This window comes from Ambystoma mexicanum, chromosome 4p, assembly GCF_040938575.1.
Source record: "Ambystoma mexicanum isolate Mex_15411 chromosome 4p, UKY_AmexF1_1, whole genome shotgun sequence".
NCBI classification, from domain to species: Eukaryota; Metazoa; Chordata; class Amphibia; order Caudata; family Ambystomatidae; genus Ambystoma; species Ambystoma mexicanum.
The window spans coordinates 650,128,473-650,144,438 of record NC_090927.1 but is presented as its reverse complement, the minus strand read 5'-3'; positions in this window follow the sequence as shown (position 1 = coordinate 650,144,438).

Here is a 15,966-nt window from a genome sequence, read left to right as displayed (position 1 = left end):
GGAGATGTTCTCCTTGAAAGTCCCAATGGGTCCTGGTGGTCTATGGATGAGGTGTAAGTTGATTGTTTGTGAGTTAGCTGTTAGGAGCTTGACAGTTAGGGACTCACAGGATTTTGTGTGCGTAGGTGTTTCTATTCAAATTGATAGATTAGTTTTGGCGATGATGGCTAGGCCTCCTCTGCGGGAGTTAGCTCTGTCTTCCCTGAGAATGGTGTAAATGGTCAGTACCGCAAGCATCAAGGCTGGGCCAGCCACTTGGTGTAGCCATGTTTCAGTAATGGCCAGGAAGATAAAATTGCCTGACTGAATAATGTTGGCAATTTCTGTAGCATGGGCTATTAATGACCTGGCATTATTAAGTGTTCCTGTAAGGGTAGGGCTGGGTGTGGGTAATAGGGGTGGGTGCCAGTGATCTGTTGTGAAGGCCCAGAAAGCCGTTTCTGGATGTGGTGCCCCTTGGGTGTGAGGAATGGTGGGCTAGTTTGGTGCGGGCACACAATGTGTAAAGCCTGTGGTCTAGTGACCTTCAAGTGGGTTCGTTGTTTGAGTGAGATTCGGTAGTCATGTCCATGCTGAGCTGGATAAACCTGAGATTCAGGGGGAGTGTGGCAGATAAAGACCGGGTGGGGACCAGGGTAGTGGAATTAAAATCAGTGGCCTCTTGTCTCAGTGGTAGTTACAATATGATGTTGAGGAGTGTGACAGTTAAGCTTACTGGGAGTAATCAATACTGCTCCCTGCCAGGACATTACTCCCTGTTAGATGTTGGGGAGTGTATGAAGCAGACATAACAGGGGTTTTTGGGACAGCGTTACAATATGCCATTGAGGTATGGGGTAGAGAAGGAGTATTTCTGAAAGGAAAATGGGGATATGTGTCTTCACTAATGATGTCTCTTTAACCTTCTGACGGTTGGTCCTCCCTCACATAGCCAACCCCAAGTTCAGGATCAGGTAATTGATGCTGTGTCCTGGCCACATGGGAAGAGGTTACTGCAGATAGAAGTAATGACATCCTCTGATTCATCATAATACCCTACAGCAGTTGTACCCTGCATGCATGTGCATTGTATATTCATTGAGTACATTGTTTTCCTCATTATCTTGGCCCATAGATTTTGGAGTCACTCCATCCTGACATACCCACAACATGCCCTGGGAGTCTCTCCACACTTTTTCTGTCTTCTTTTGCATCTCTCCTGATTGAGGAATTGATGTCACCCTCCTCATCATAGCCTCCCCCAATAGGACACACAACTGCCTTAGTGCTTCTTCTAATTTGTTCCTGTCCTTCCTCTGCTCTTCATTATTTGTCAAAGGACTTTTACTTCCACATTCATGGCACTCCTATGCTGTCCTTGTTTTTAAACTGTGGCCGGTCTGAATAAACACCCCCTTATATACCTCTTCTTCACTCCCTAAATTACCACACCCAGCCTGCTGGCCTACTATTACTAAGTAAAGTATTGATTTGTGACATGGCACCTCGGGTACACAAAGGAATCTGAGTGATTTTTTCTCCCCTTGTAGATCTCACTACCCTGCTTGCTTGTACATTTTACATTTGCACTAAGATTGTTCTTATTGTATTGGTGTTTCATGGTGAAGGACAAGCACCTAATCAACTACTGACTGATATCAAACATTACATACCTGGCAAAACTCCTAGAAAGCTATGTCCACAAACAAATCCTGAATTATGTAGAAAACATAGCAATCAAAAGAAATGGATCAGTGGAATTGGATGACGTTGGTTAGATTAGATACATATCAAATTTTATTCAAAAACTCTTGTGCTAGAGGAGTTTCTAGCAGCACCGAGGTGCTTGTAAGTGTTTTTCTCTTGGAATTTTTTATCATTGTACATGTTGTAATGCTATATGCAGACACACTATGTGTTTTGCTTTGTGACAGAGACTGAGAGGTGTTTCTGTTGGTTCCACAGGCTCAACATATATATTGATGAAAGTGGAGGATTAATTTCCGCTGTCCTGACTCACCATCCCGCAAGTTGAAACCTGGGGGTGAGTAGGGCATATGTGCTCATGAAATTTAAGCACATTGTGCCATTTTCTGTCACCGACTTTAAGAAATAGGGATAACATTATGGTTTTTTAATACTATTTTTTTAGAATTATCACTGGCCCATATACGTGGAGAACAGGGCGGAGTATCTGCTCTTAGCCAGACGTCCTGAAGAAGGTCTCTGACCGAAACACGTGTCGACGTTGTCTCTGTGAGAGATATCTGGTGAAATTTGATACCAATTACCCAACAACACCTGATACTATGGACTGGGTCACTATAGAAGATGATAACCGAAAATATTCAGAATCATACTAATTGATGCTTTAACTACACTAGGGTGTTTTATTCATGTATGTTTGAATGTGTTTTTGTAAGTGGATATGTATGAAGGTATGAATTGATCGATGGTTTTTATGAAATTTTATGACATTAAGATGAATTTTTCATGTGATGAGTTTTTGAATAAAATTTGATATGTATCTAATCTATCCAACGTCATCCCATTCCACTGATCCATTTCTTTTGATTGCTATATACTCTACCTGAAGGATAAGGGATTTCGAGTGCAGGTTTACCCCTTTATTTACTTTTTATGTAGAAAACAACCAACTACTAGAGCAAGCGCAAGTCGGATTCAGACCAATGAGAGAAATGGAAACAGCATTACTTTCAGTATGGGATGATCTAAAAACCAATGCTGACTCAAACATCACCTCAGCAGTAATACTACTAGACCTATCCGCAGCCTTTGACACATTCCACCACAGAACATTCAACAAAATTCTCAACAATAGAGGAATCAGTAACACAACTTTACTATGGTTAAAATCCTTCCAAATAGACATTTTGCGCCATGACTGCCTCCAATAATGGGTCTGGCACCTGTATGGTTCAATGGGGACTTACCGGTGTAGTCCGACCTTTGCGGGACCGGTAAATCCCCATTGAAAAGGCCATTCCCCATTCCCATTTGAGCCCCCATAGGGCTCAATGGGAATGGGGAAGGTGCTAATAACAGTACTGCAGATTGCGGTACCGTTATTAGCTCTGAAGTCCCTTAACGGGTCCTGTCCATAATATCTGGTCAGACCAGGCGTTAAAGGAGGGACCCGCTAAGGGAACTCGTAGTAGGGCGGTAAGGGATTACTGGCACCGGTCTCCTTACTGGTGCCTGGTATCCCTTACCACCCTACTCGGAATGAGGCCCAATGTGTCTAAACCCCTACAAACTTGTCCCCTGCAGTACAACCTACAGAGTCCCACAAGGCTCATCACTCTCGCCACTGCTATTTAACCTTTACATAACCCCACACATCAGTATATTCAAAGGTCACGTACTCACCAGCTACGACTACGTAGATGACACATACATTATCTATAAAGTCTGCACAAGTGGAAAACCAGACCTAACTCTTATACACTGCCTCTCAGAAATAAACAAATGGATGTCCACCAACAGCCTTAAATTCAATTGAGACAAAACAGAAATCATGATCACGCCCCAACAGCCCCTCAAACACACTCTATATCCCATGGCCTGCAGAAATGGGAAAGAAACAACAAGACTGAAAAATAGCTAAAAACCTCAGAATACTAATGGACAAGGTCTTAATCCTAGAAGCACAAGTCAATGCAGCAGTAATGAAATGGTTCTTCCATCTTCACACAATCAAATGGATACAACCCTACCTCATCTTCCAACATAGAACACGTGCCGTCATCTCCCTTGTCATGTCAAGAATAGAATACGCCAACAGTTTCTATCTCAGAATGCTGGTCCACCTCACCTAAAAATCACAAAGAATTCAGAATGCAGCAGCAAGACTACTCATCAGACTCAAGAAAAGGGAACACATCACACCAGCACTAAAGACCCTTAATTGGTTTCCATTAAAAAAAAAGAAACTTCTACAAGACACTCTGCATAAGTCATAGAGCAATCCACGGCCAAGGAGCAGAATTCAAACAAGTAGAAATCTCCATTCACAAGCCAAATTGTGCACTAAGATCGAGCAACAACATCTGCTTCACACCAAAACAGTGCTCCAGGCTGGAATGTTTGTGGATCAGCATTCTCCTGCATCTCAGCAAAGCTTTGAACACACTTCCAAATGAAATACAAACAACAGAAGAACACTTAGCATTCAGTATTTGACTAAAAACATGGCTCTTTAACTCACCAAACTAAACTCTGTAGGAGGGAAACAGGCATCAAAACACTACGAAAGAAAAACACCCAAAACAACCTAAACATAATGAAGCAGAAACCTGGATACCCTATGAAATTAAGCATCTCTATGTGGACTAGCATAAAAGAACCTGTACCCTGCCAAATCAACAGAATCCCACCCACTCTAGTAATAAAACTTACAATTATGTTGTATCTTCTTCATTCAGACTTGACACTGCAATGAGAGACTGACATGATATCTCAGAGAGCACACGTTTAATCAGAATGGCCAGGGGATCAGTCACCCTCATGAGGATAAAAGATTATCTCAAAATACAGTCATTATACGCCAGCACTCATTCACAAAACCTCACAGCAGTCCCATATTATCTGGATATTTTTTCTGCCACCAAGTCCCTCCTACCTATACAAATCTAATAAAACATATGCTGGCCTACCCCCAGTAGGCTTGCAGAAACAAAGAATATTGCATCATGATAATACAGGTATATACATTTCACAATGCATATGCATGTAATTGAAGGACAGGCAACCTTACCTATTGCCTTATTTTCTCTTAAGTGACCTGGTTGTTTCAAGGAGGTGTACTTCCCTGCTCCCGGCTCATCCCACAATCTAAATGTAGACTACGTTACTGCATCTTTCTATGTGCTCAGGTGACTGTAGCATTTTATCTTGTTAGGCAAATGGGAATCTCCTTCACCCTGCCTTAGTGCCTTAGTGTCCTTCATTGTATTTAGTCAAGCCTTTGCAGAGAGCTCACACATCTGCTGAGATTCTCTGTTTCTCTTTGCCTGCTTCCAAAAATAACTTTTGATTCCCCCATGACTCACCAAGCAGCACAATATGTACCAAGCAGCTAAATATGTACCAGATTTGACCAGAACTTCAACCTGTGGTGCATGGGGTGTACGTTTCTTAGTCATGGTTTTAGACTGATTGCATTATTTTTCCCTTGTGAGTCTGAAATACTGATTTTATAAATTCTATTTTCCAAACATTCCCCAATTTAGTTAATTCTTCAACTATAGGAATAGCATTATACCCTCATCGGCATATAGTGTTTCTATTCTACAGTTTAACATACCCCTTTAGAAAGTCTGGGGTAACAACTCCATGTGTGTTTGTATTAACAACAAGCACTGGCAATGCCAAAGGTCTGTGATTTTACTATCTACCAATACAATGGTAAAGGTTGAAAAAATGTGAGTATGTGGGCATATGATAGTTGTACCTGGAAAAAGCTAAATTAGTGCATACAAACAAGCAAATACGTTGTAAATGTTTTTTGTTTTTGTTTTCTTTAAATCAGTACATGTATGCTGCTTATAAACTAAAAGGCTGAAGGCACACAATAAGACATGTTTTATTACATCTGTAGCACATTTCTAGCTGCATATAAGTCGTTAACTTTCGAAATACAACATTGAAATAACACAGGGAGGCACTTTTTACTGTTTGATATGGGTAGCTCGAAGAGATCCCAGGAAGATGTATTCTGGGTGGGGCAGTGGGTGGACACGGGCATCAGGAATATTGGGTGGATAAATAACGAAACACCCACAAGATCTGTGTCCTTCCTCACAACTCATCTCCCTTCTAGCTACATTACAATGCAATGGCTTAAAGCACCCCCTAATAGCCACAATAAAAAAAGGATGTGGTCGGCAGCCCCACTCATGCCCCCCTCCACACTATTCAAGAACACATGTGCGACACAATAAAGTGTCCTTACAACACGTATGTGTTATGCGGGTAAGGAAAATTGCGTACATAAAATGGACTCGGTTTCAAGAGCGATAACTACAGCTGAAGCCAGTGTACAAAACAGGGGTACATGGGAGATAGGTTATTATTTTTTTTTTGGAGTGGCGCCCCATATTGTACTGTAGTACAATATGGGCAAAGCAGAGCGTGGTGAGAAAACGTTCTTGATGATTCCTTCGCGAGTGTTGGTTCAATGGATGATCTAGATCAAACGAGTGTCCAAAATCATTACACTCTGGCTGCACACCTTCGTATAACTTATTTATAGGATTTAGCATAACCTTAAAAGACTTCAATCAAAATTGATATTTAAATGGAGTGCGAGTTGAAAAGATGTGACAAAACTTGCAGAGCTTGAAATGACCAGCCTTTTGTGAAGATGTGTAAGCAGTTGTATTTTCAGTTAACACGTTTTAAAAAGACACCCACTGCCCGATGTAAAGTCAATGCGACAAAAACATTTCTTGGGACGCCACAACTCAAAACCATCAAAAGGACACATGGAGGTTGCTGCAACAATAAAACCATTTGAACCAGTCAGGGTAAAGCTGTCAATGTCAAGGACTGGTAAAGGAGGGACGGACAGAAGCTGCATAGGAGAGAGAACATGTTCACTCTTAGCTCAGAGTAATCTTTGCAAGCCTAGGTAGATCAGCCCACCACAGAGGTGGAGGGCACCATGAGGAATCCTGAAGGTAGAGGAGTTATGTTCCCTGACACTCTCAAGCAGATTAAGTGTGTTTTTGGTAAGAACAAAACACCATAGTTTTAAGTTGTTTTGTGCCAAATGATTGTAGTCGATTTTGCCACCACCTTTTTTTTAACCCTTCAGAGGAGTCTAGCATTACTCACTAACAGTAACAGCCTCAATAACAGGTAATGTTAACAAGCCGTAAATCACACATTTAACTACTCTGTGATTATTTATTGTCCTTCAATTCACTTACACATTTTAGTGCAGCGTAGTGCCAGCTCTTCAAAACTACAAAGATAGATGCAAAACACACATTTTGTTTTGAATCCGTGCCTGCTTCACTGAAAAAAATCGAACGTTTTACACATATCACCAGCAACTACAAAACGAACTGATTAAGCACACGACGCAGGGTGATTACAACTAATGATTGAGTTGTGTTTAAATGGGAAAAGTTAAATAGATTTTAAGATGTACGCTGCATAAGAAGCAACAGTTTCTTATGACAGCAGAGGCAGGAATAAACCTGATGACAAAAAATCCACAATGGACCCTAGTATTGCGTCATTCTCGATCTGTCATGGTAGTAACTAGGGTTTTCAGGCACAGACATGCTCAGCAGTACATAACTAGAAAACCTTAGTTGGCCCATATGACACTGGTTTGGTTGCCTCTCCCATGTATGAGAGGAGTAATTTGCCTGCTCAGCAGTCATGTTTGTACATTTTACTAATAATAATCAGGAATAACAGATACATTTTTTTATATAGTAGCAGAAAAGGGGAGCAGATGGAAGGCCATGACACACCGATGGAACCAGAGTATCCAAACAGTTCACATTCCAATCCGCATGTGTTGGTGTTGTAGGTCATCCTGTTCCCCATAAAGGACTGCAGGACCTGGTCGTCATCCTGCAATTTATCTTCGGGAGCAAGATATCTTACAATGCTAATATTATATTGCCAGCACTTTTTAAGTCGCATTGAACAGAATACCATTGTTGCTGGAAATCGGCACAGCCTCACCTAGAAAGGCAGAGTTTTAAAGTGCTACATAACATGGATTGTCTACAAATGTTCTTCCTATGAATACAAGAATCAGTATTTGAATGCAATAGTTTGGACTTTATATGTATCTCAAATTACATCTAATCACCCAAACAAAAAATGGATGCCACCTTCTGGGTCAGCTTCTTGTAGCACCCTAGGATGAGTTGAACACAGCAAAACACAACCAATATAATCACCATCACTGTTAAGAGATTTCTCACGAGACAGTGGCCTACAAGGTTAATTCAGAAAACCAACTTGAGAGCCAGTCTGTTGGCTTTCAGATTTTATGGTTGCATGTAAATTGTGCAGGGAGTCTATAATCTGGGAAATAAATCCATTGTTTTCATCATTTGCAGGGTTATAAGTACAACAGGAAGTTCCCAATTGTGTACACACTTCCCCCATCAATGGCTGTCGACAAGTACAATATATATATATCAATTCTGCAAGACCATCAGTTGTACAGCCTATAGTTCCACTCTTACGACATTAAGACAATCTACAATGTAGTTAATCAACTTCATTACTTCATCCCTGGTGATTCGCAGCATCAGGCAGTGGCTTTAGTCTGATACATCGGTACGATTGATCCAAAGAAGATTTGATTGTTGAACAAACTAAATTCTCCCTGAATATCCTTAAATTGTTCATATCTGAAATAAGCTGCTGATCTTCGAATGCAGTGATGAGCCAGGAAGGTATCCTTTGACATAAGGCGATGGAGAAGCTGGGTTAGGTTGACACCACGTATAACAAGGACTGAGGTGTTCAAGGTTACTTGGGAACATAGGCCTCTCCAATCGGGAAGTAGGATGACATAAGCAAGGCACCACATACCCAATAGATGTCCATTAGGGTTGCTGTTCACCCTTGTAGTTCTTGTATCTCCATCTAATTATCACAATTCATCTTAGTGTCTACAGGCATATTTCATTCTCCCCTGAAACACAAGGAAAATCATGATAATTGCAATATTTTGATGGGTGTGATCTTTCCCCAAACCATGTGAGCCTATTAACATACTCTCTCCAAGCTGGTGCACATTGGGCTCTGGTGTTCCAGCCCTGTACACAACCCCGCTGGAGGGGGTCCAGGCTTCATTAAAATATACAGACACATTGACATATAATACGGATCTAAGGCCACAGTCTATAGTTAAATTCCCATAGTCTTTTTTACACATAATGGATGGTACCATTGAAAAGTAATAGCAATTCTTTCTGACCCTGTTTTTTCAATCCTCTGTAATCTGTTTCTGTACTAGTTTTTGGAGCTTCTCTATTTTGTCTTCTAATCTATCATTGACCATTACAGTTTCTGAAAATTCTGTTTGATTACTGATATGTTTCTCTAACTGTCCCTATTTTACTCATTCCCATTGTCTGTATGTTTCCCCTAACCCAACATAAAGCAAAGTGAAGCAAACAGGTGACTGTCCCGGGATCTATTTTCTTGATGGTGTGTAGCTGAGGGTTAGCTGTTGTGTGTGGTATGAGGGAGAAACAAAACAAGATGTGTTGGTATTCTGTCTTCCAATCATCTGCATATTCCTATAGCATACATTATCTTCAATATGCAAATGTGAATCCTCAGATCTATTCATGATTAAATGAGGATCTTCAATACTGTGTCTAAATCAAGTGACTAAGGAATCCTTTTCAATAGCAGCCTCCATGCTGTATTCCGCTTCCGCATGAAAAAAATTAGGCTGCCTCACATCACATCCAGAAACCTTACATTGGAAAAATGCAAAACAGGCAATGTCCAAAAAAAGAACCACAAGAAAGGAACAGAAATAAAGCACACAAAGGAGAAGTACTGGTTGTAAAAAGAAGAATGTTAGTCTCTAGGTGCCTTCTTGCACACCACCTTCTCCCCCTTGTCCTCCTCTTCTGATGGAGCAGGAAGGGCCAGGTCTTTTCAAAGATCTGTCAATTGGAACCATGTCTTCTTATTTTTCAATTTCACCATGGTGGGAGTGGCAAATCAAATGTGGGGTCCTTCCATTTGCAAACAAAGTTTTGTGTATGCACTGTGTCTCCTGGCTGTCGTTGCAGTAGATTTGGTTGGTTATAACTCTCCTTCCTGGATGCAAGAACCTGTTTGGAAATTAATCTGTCAGCTTTTTACATTTCCTAAGAGGGAGGCGGGTGTTAGGGAGAATTCTGATTTTATGGCTAATTTCCCTTACCTATAGAGTCCCCCAGCAGCTTTGCTGGATTTGAAGGGTTTGTTTTTTTCTCCTGCTAAGAGTGTGACTCTTTTTTCCACTCTTAGGCATTTTTGCTATGTGTGTTCTAGGCTATTTCTTGTGTTTTTCCCACCCTCATAGGAACCATCTTTATACACATGTGTTATACAGCACCCTCAGTGCAGTAACACTGGGGTGTCATAGTGACCCCCAAACATAGACTCCATACCCTGGGACTGACTATTGTCTCCCAGGGCATGTAAAGTCACAATTGACTTTACTAGGCAATGTTTATGAACTAAACCAGTACAACCCATCTTACTGTAGAGGTACTGGGAAGGGTTAATAGTTGTTCCCTGGTGTTCATTTTTGAGAGGGTACCGAAGAGTCCCTCTCTCAAAAGTTTCTGGCTGGTGGCAGTGGTTACTACTGTAAATATTCGAACACAAATATTTCTCTATGAGATTTTCCCATTGTTCCAGGATACCACATTTTCTGACAGCCTCTAACATACCGGCGGTTTATTTTAATATTAACTTTACTCCGGTACGTTTTAGTTGCCAAAACTTTAATATAACTTCTTTCTCGTGTCTTTCTCTAAATTCCTAATCCAGGTCGGGGATCCTTTGTTCATCCTTTTGGCGGGCTTCTGCCAAGAAGCCCTCCTTTCGGTGCCACTGAGTCTGGGGTGGGTCCATTGTGTGGGTTGGGGAGTAGGACCCCTGGACAGGGTTGCTTCAGCAACCCATGTCGCACTCTGTCCTGATAGGCTGGAGGGTCTCCCGCCAAGGTGACCACTCCACTGTGTGAGTGACAGCTAGGCTGTATGAATGGGGATCTTTTTGAATAAAAGCAGGGTCCTGAGGACTGGAAGAGCAAGACGTCACCACTGCAACTAAGAAGCCGAAGAGGGGAGAAGACAAAGACACCTGCAACGACTGAACCACTGGTGAAGCCCTGCTGCAGTGTCTCATCACTTTTCTCCACACGACGAGAGAAGATCTTCATCTGCAAGAGCCTTCTTCCCTTGAGCTGGTGGGGCCAGCCAGTTTGCCAATCACCTTCCTCGACCTGCCCTGGTTGAATCGCCAGTACCCTGTACTCGGAGACCAGATAGCCAGGCACCCGTCCACTTGGACCTCGATTTAAAGGAGCGTACCTTTCATTCATCGGGCAGCACCGCGGCTGGTTTCATCCCTGGGTAGTGCAGTAACTCGAACCTTCCTCCACGACGAGAGCATCTCTTCCTCTGCTGGATCCCCCAAACTGCAGGAACTACCAGGACAACCGCCACCGCAGGAGCCACTTCTTCATATTAAGGTACATTGTTCCGCCAGGCTGCCCTTTTTGCGTGGTAGTGCTAAAGGTGTTTTACATCCTTTACCTACTTGTTGGGTTGGCCGCCCCTATCTTCTAAACATTGTCTTTCACCTGCTGCATCCACCTTTTCGAATCATTAACCAAAGACTTGACTGCAGCTACAAGAACATTTTGCTCCTGGGCCCTTTGTCCTGTACCACTGACTTTGGCACAGGCCTATTGACTCTGGCTGAATTTGTTAGAACTGCCTTCTCTAGATTGCTTCTCAACTAGAACTGTGTTGGTGCACCCACATCTTATAACCACCTCTTCCTTCCAACTTTTCAACCCTGTGAAGTGCCATTTTGCTCAGTTTTCATCTAAGTATTCTCTATGCTAAAGTACTGCCTTGCCTAACCCCGTTCACAAACTTATGGGAAGTGTTGCTAGGGTGTGTAAAAAGAGATTCCTGTATAATTTGTGCTTTCCCTCCCTTGTGAGAAATTACTAGAGTGCCATTTGTGTTTGTTTTTCACTGTGCCGTTTGGCTCAGTTTTCACTTTTGCTCAAACTTCTCTACAATTTAACTAGGGAGTTGTGTATACTTTTCTTGATTGATTTTAACTTGCTTTATTAACTGTGATTAATGTGTTGAACTAGAGGTGTGCAAAATGAATATATTATATATATATATATATATATATATATATATATATATATATATATATATATATATATATATATATATATATATATATTCTTTTAAATACAAAGCTTTGGTCAGTGTTCAGTGTTTTCTTGTGTCATAGCACTGTAGCCCTATTGTGTAAACCCAGAATACTGCTCATCTGCCTCTTGAGATAAGTCTGACTGCTTAGCCACAGCTACCAACTAAATCTTTGTGCTACAGACTGATACCAAAGGGGATTTATTGCTCATACGTGTAGTCTTAATCTTCTGTAGTGCTCCCTAAGGGAACTGCAAAGTATTCTGCCTAACAGCGGGCCTGCACATACGTCCAAGAGGCTTGAACTGATGCTCTGACCTTGGTCTATTTCGCAATGGCAATAACGCCAAAGGCACAAAAGAAATACCTTGGCTGTGAAGCCAGCGGTGCAGTCTGCACTCCTGTATACCACTTGGGTGTGGATTCATGCGGTAATTAAAGTTCAACGAAAGCTTACTGTAAAAACAAATATGTATTTATTAAATCTTGGTTTGCTTATTCTTTTCACAAGCTGTAATTCCTCTGGGGGAATTAGAATTTTGAGGCTGAAATGTCACATTAAGGCCTATGCATTTCGGGTGTAAAACCCTTCTTCAGGGCCTGTTAACATATATATATATATATTAGTATCTGTCTTCTGGTTAAATCTCTTAGGTGATTATAACAATGAACAAGTCAACCACAGTGTCCATATTGGAGTATAGAGAAATCATACATCAAGTCATAGCATAATCATTGTCAGAATGAGCAAAAGCATGATTGGAGATTCAAGTTATAATAGTGAGATTCACATACATTACCCATGTCTTGTTAGGACATGGGTAATTGGTTATGTCATCATCCAAAGTGTCCATCATTAGTGGAGGATTATAACGTTGTCAGAAAGATTTCCCAAAAAATAAATAATAATAAAGGATAAATAAGCATATTACCACAATTGACACACATTATAAATGTAACTGAGCTTGAAAAAACAGGCCAAGAGACTGACCTGCTATTCTCATGCACGAAAATCCATGAAGCAGTATCATGGAGAGAACGCAATCAAAATGGTGCCTGATTGTAGATCTGAAACAATAAAACTAAATTATATGTTGCTGTAAATGCAAGTTTATAAGTATTCTGTGTGACACGGTTCGCATTCTTACCTGAAATGGAGAAAAGCGTAGGAGCGTGAAGTCGCTGTCAGAACTGCCAAGTCGAACGCTGTGAAAGGCAAACAATAAAGCCACTTTTTCCATGTTGCAGGAGACAGTTTAGAAATAGCATTTTTCAGCAAGCCATTCATACATTCAACAATCCCATTGGCCTGAGGGTGATACACACTGGAGCGATTATGAGTAATACCAAGCATTTCACATTTTTTTGAACAAGAGAATTAACAAAATGTATACTATTATCAGAATGTACTTTTTCTGGAATGCCATGCCTCATCTGGGGATGACCTTTTTTACTTGGCGGCAGGCTGAGCAACTGAGCAACTTAATATGTAAGTGCAAAAAATGTGCTGTGAGTTTTGGGATGGTCGCCCGGATTGTTTTCAAAGTAGGAGTAGTAGAATGCTGCTGGCATACAACACATTGGTGAAAGGTACATTGAAACCATGACAGAGAGGTTGGGGATAAACCAATCATTTTGTAATTCATTAATGAGGAATTGTTAAGGGGTGTGTGTCGGTAAATGTAGTTGATGTAGTGCTATAAGAAGCAACGCTTGAGGTATAACTACTTTCCATGTTGTTCTGTGTCAACATATCAAGGTACCGATGGTCCAATACACACCCCCTCACTTCCCAAAGTAATTTTTCTCTGGTGAGCGTATCATCATGTTGTAAATCTGAAAGGTGTGTACATGCAAGAAAAGGATATGGCATGTCTGATGGAATGTCAAGCATGGAGGAAGAAACAGACATACTGTCTGTAACTTTTTCCTGTCTATCAGTGTCTTTGGCCACCGAGTCAGCAAGCTCATTGCCTTTGGAAATAATTTCCTCTATGTTAATATGTGCTGCACATTTGACAATGGTATTAAAGGCAGGCATTTTTAGAGCCTGGAGCAGGCACTGTAGTAAGGCTGCATGCATGACAGGTGAACTATCAGCCTTTTAATAACCCCTTCTTTCCCATCGGTGCAATCCTGAGTGAACGGTGGTAATAACATATGCAGAATCAGAACAGATTCATCTGGGGCAGTCGATAACCATAATCAGTTTGGCCACCTGTGCTGAATAATAGGAAGGAAGTGAAAGTTGTTGCACAATCACTAGAGTACCCTCATGTAACCTGACAACCACTGCCCCTGAGTGTCTAGTCCTAGTACTCTGGTCTATGGTGGACAAACACATACAAACTGGCGTTCTGGCAGGGAATCTTCAAAGACAGTAACAGCATTAATAGGTACTTATTCATGCACTTGATCCCCGGCTGTACTTGGGTAGCTAAAAATAAGGCTTGCTTTACTGTGTGATATCATACAATGTGAATATTAGGGCTAGACAAAATAACCTTGTATCCTGAAGCTCGCTGAGTAGTAAGTGTAGATTTAGATTTTTCCAAAATTGCGAAAACAGTATGTTCCACATACAACGTCAATGTTAGCTGATTTTTGGACAGCAAAGACAGCAGCAGCCAGAGCTTGTTCACAAGGAAATGATCCCTGAATTACCTGCTACTGGATACTGCCATAATATGCCATGGGTTTGTGACCTAATGTGTACTTTTGGGCCAAGACCACAGTTATCAATTGACCATATGAGTGTGAGAACAAAAAGAATATCTTGGTTTAATCAGGGAGCCCTAAGGTTGGGGCTGACACCATAGCCTTTTTTAAAGTTTGGCAGTTATCTCTTCTCTCTGGGGTCTATTCTATGTATGCTTCATGTGTAAGTGCCTCCTTGAGTCCTTGCAATAGTGGTTTGGTAAAGGATGAGTAATCAGAAATCTAGCCTTTGCAATATTGCATAAGCCAAGAAAATGTTACATTTGTTTGGCTGTTTGTGGGTGGGGTGTATTGAGAACAGCCATAATGTGGTCACTTGTTAGCATCTTCCCCTCCCTGGAAATGATTTGTCCTAGGCATGTAACCTCCTGTTGGCAGAATTGCAATTTTGCCCTATCCACCTTATAACGGTTGAATGCCAGTGATAACAACATAGTTACAGATTAACAAATCATCTACATATTGAATCAGGGTAATTGCCAAATCAATGTTTCCAGAGTCCATCTGTACAATCTTATTAAACACACTTGGAGAGTGACAGTACCTGGGGAATTCGAGAGTAACAGTATTGTGTACTGTTTATTGGGACCCCTGCTCCCGCATTCCAACTCTTGTTCTGGACGGCCTCCCCTGGCCCTGCGTCCGCATCCAACTGCGAAGCAAGAAACCTTGTGGTCTTCTTTGACCCACGCTCTCCTTCACCTCTCACATTTCAGACATCTCTAAAAAATCTAACTATCACCTTCACCTCCTCAAGAGTACTATACCTTTTTTCACTTTCCCCCAGAGACTCACTGTCTCTAGAGCCCTAGTTCTCTCCAGGCTGGACTATTGCAACAATCTCTTCCTCCCTTCTGCCCTGTGCCCTCTGCAACTCATCCAGAACAGAACCACCAGATTTATCTTTGGCCTCAAGCCCAGGGACCACATCTCTCTGGCACTGAAATCCCTCCACTTGCTCCCCATGGTTGCAAGGATGAAATTCAAGACCCTTTGTTTTGTTCACAAACACTTCTGGGGTCTGGGACCTACCTACCTGCAATGCTGCCTACCTAAATACTGTCCCTCATGAGCCCTCCGCTCATCTACCTCCAACCCTCTGCGAATGAGCTGGTTTTCCAAGCAGAGATTTGGAGGGAGATCCTTATCCTCAGCATGTGCCTCTCTCTGCAATAGCCTCCCTGCCGCCCTCCGTCTTGAGCCATATCTCCTTAAATTCTGGAAACTCCTCAAGACTTTCCTCTTCTTTCTCCCTCTACCCTTCTAAACCAGTTCTTTGATTTCCCTCTCTCCGTCCTCT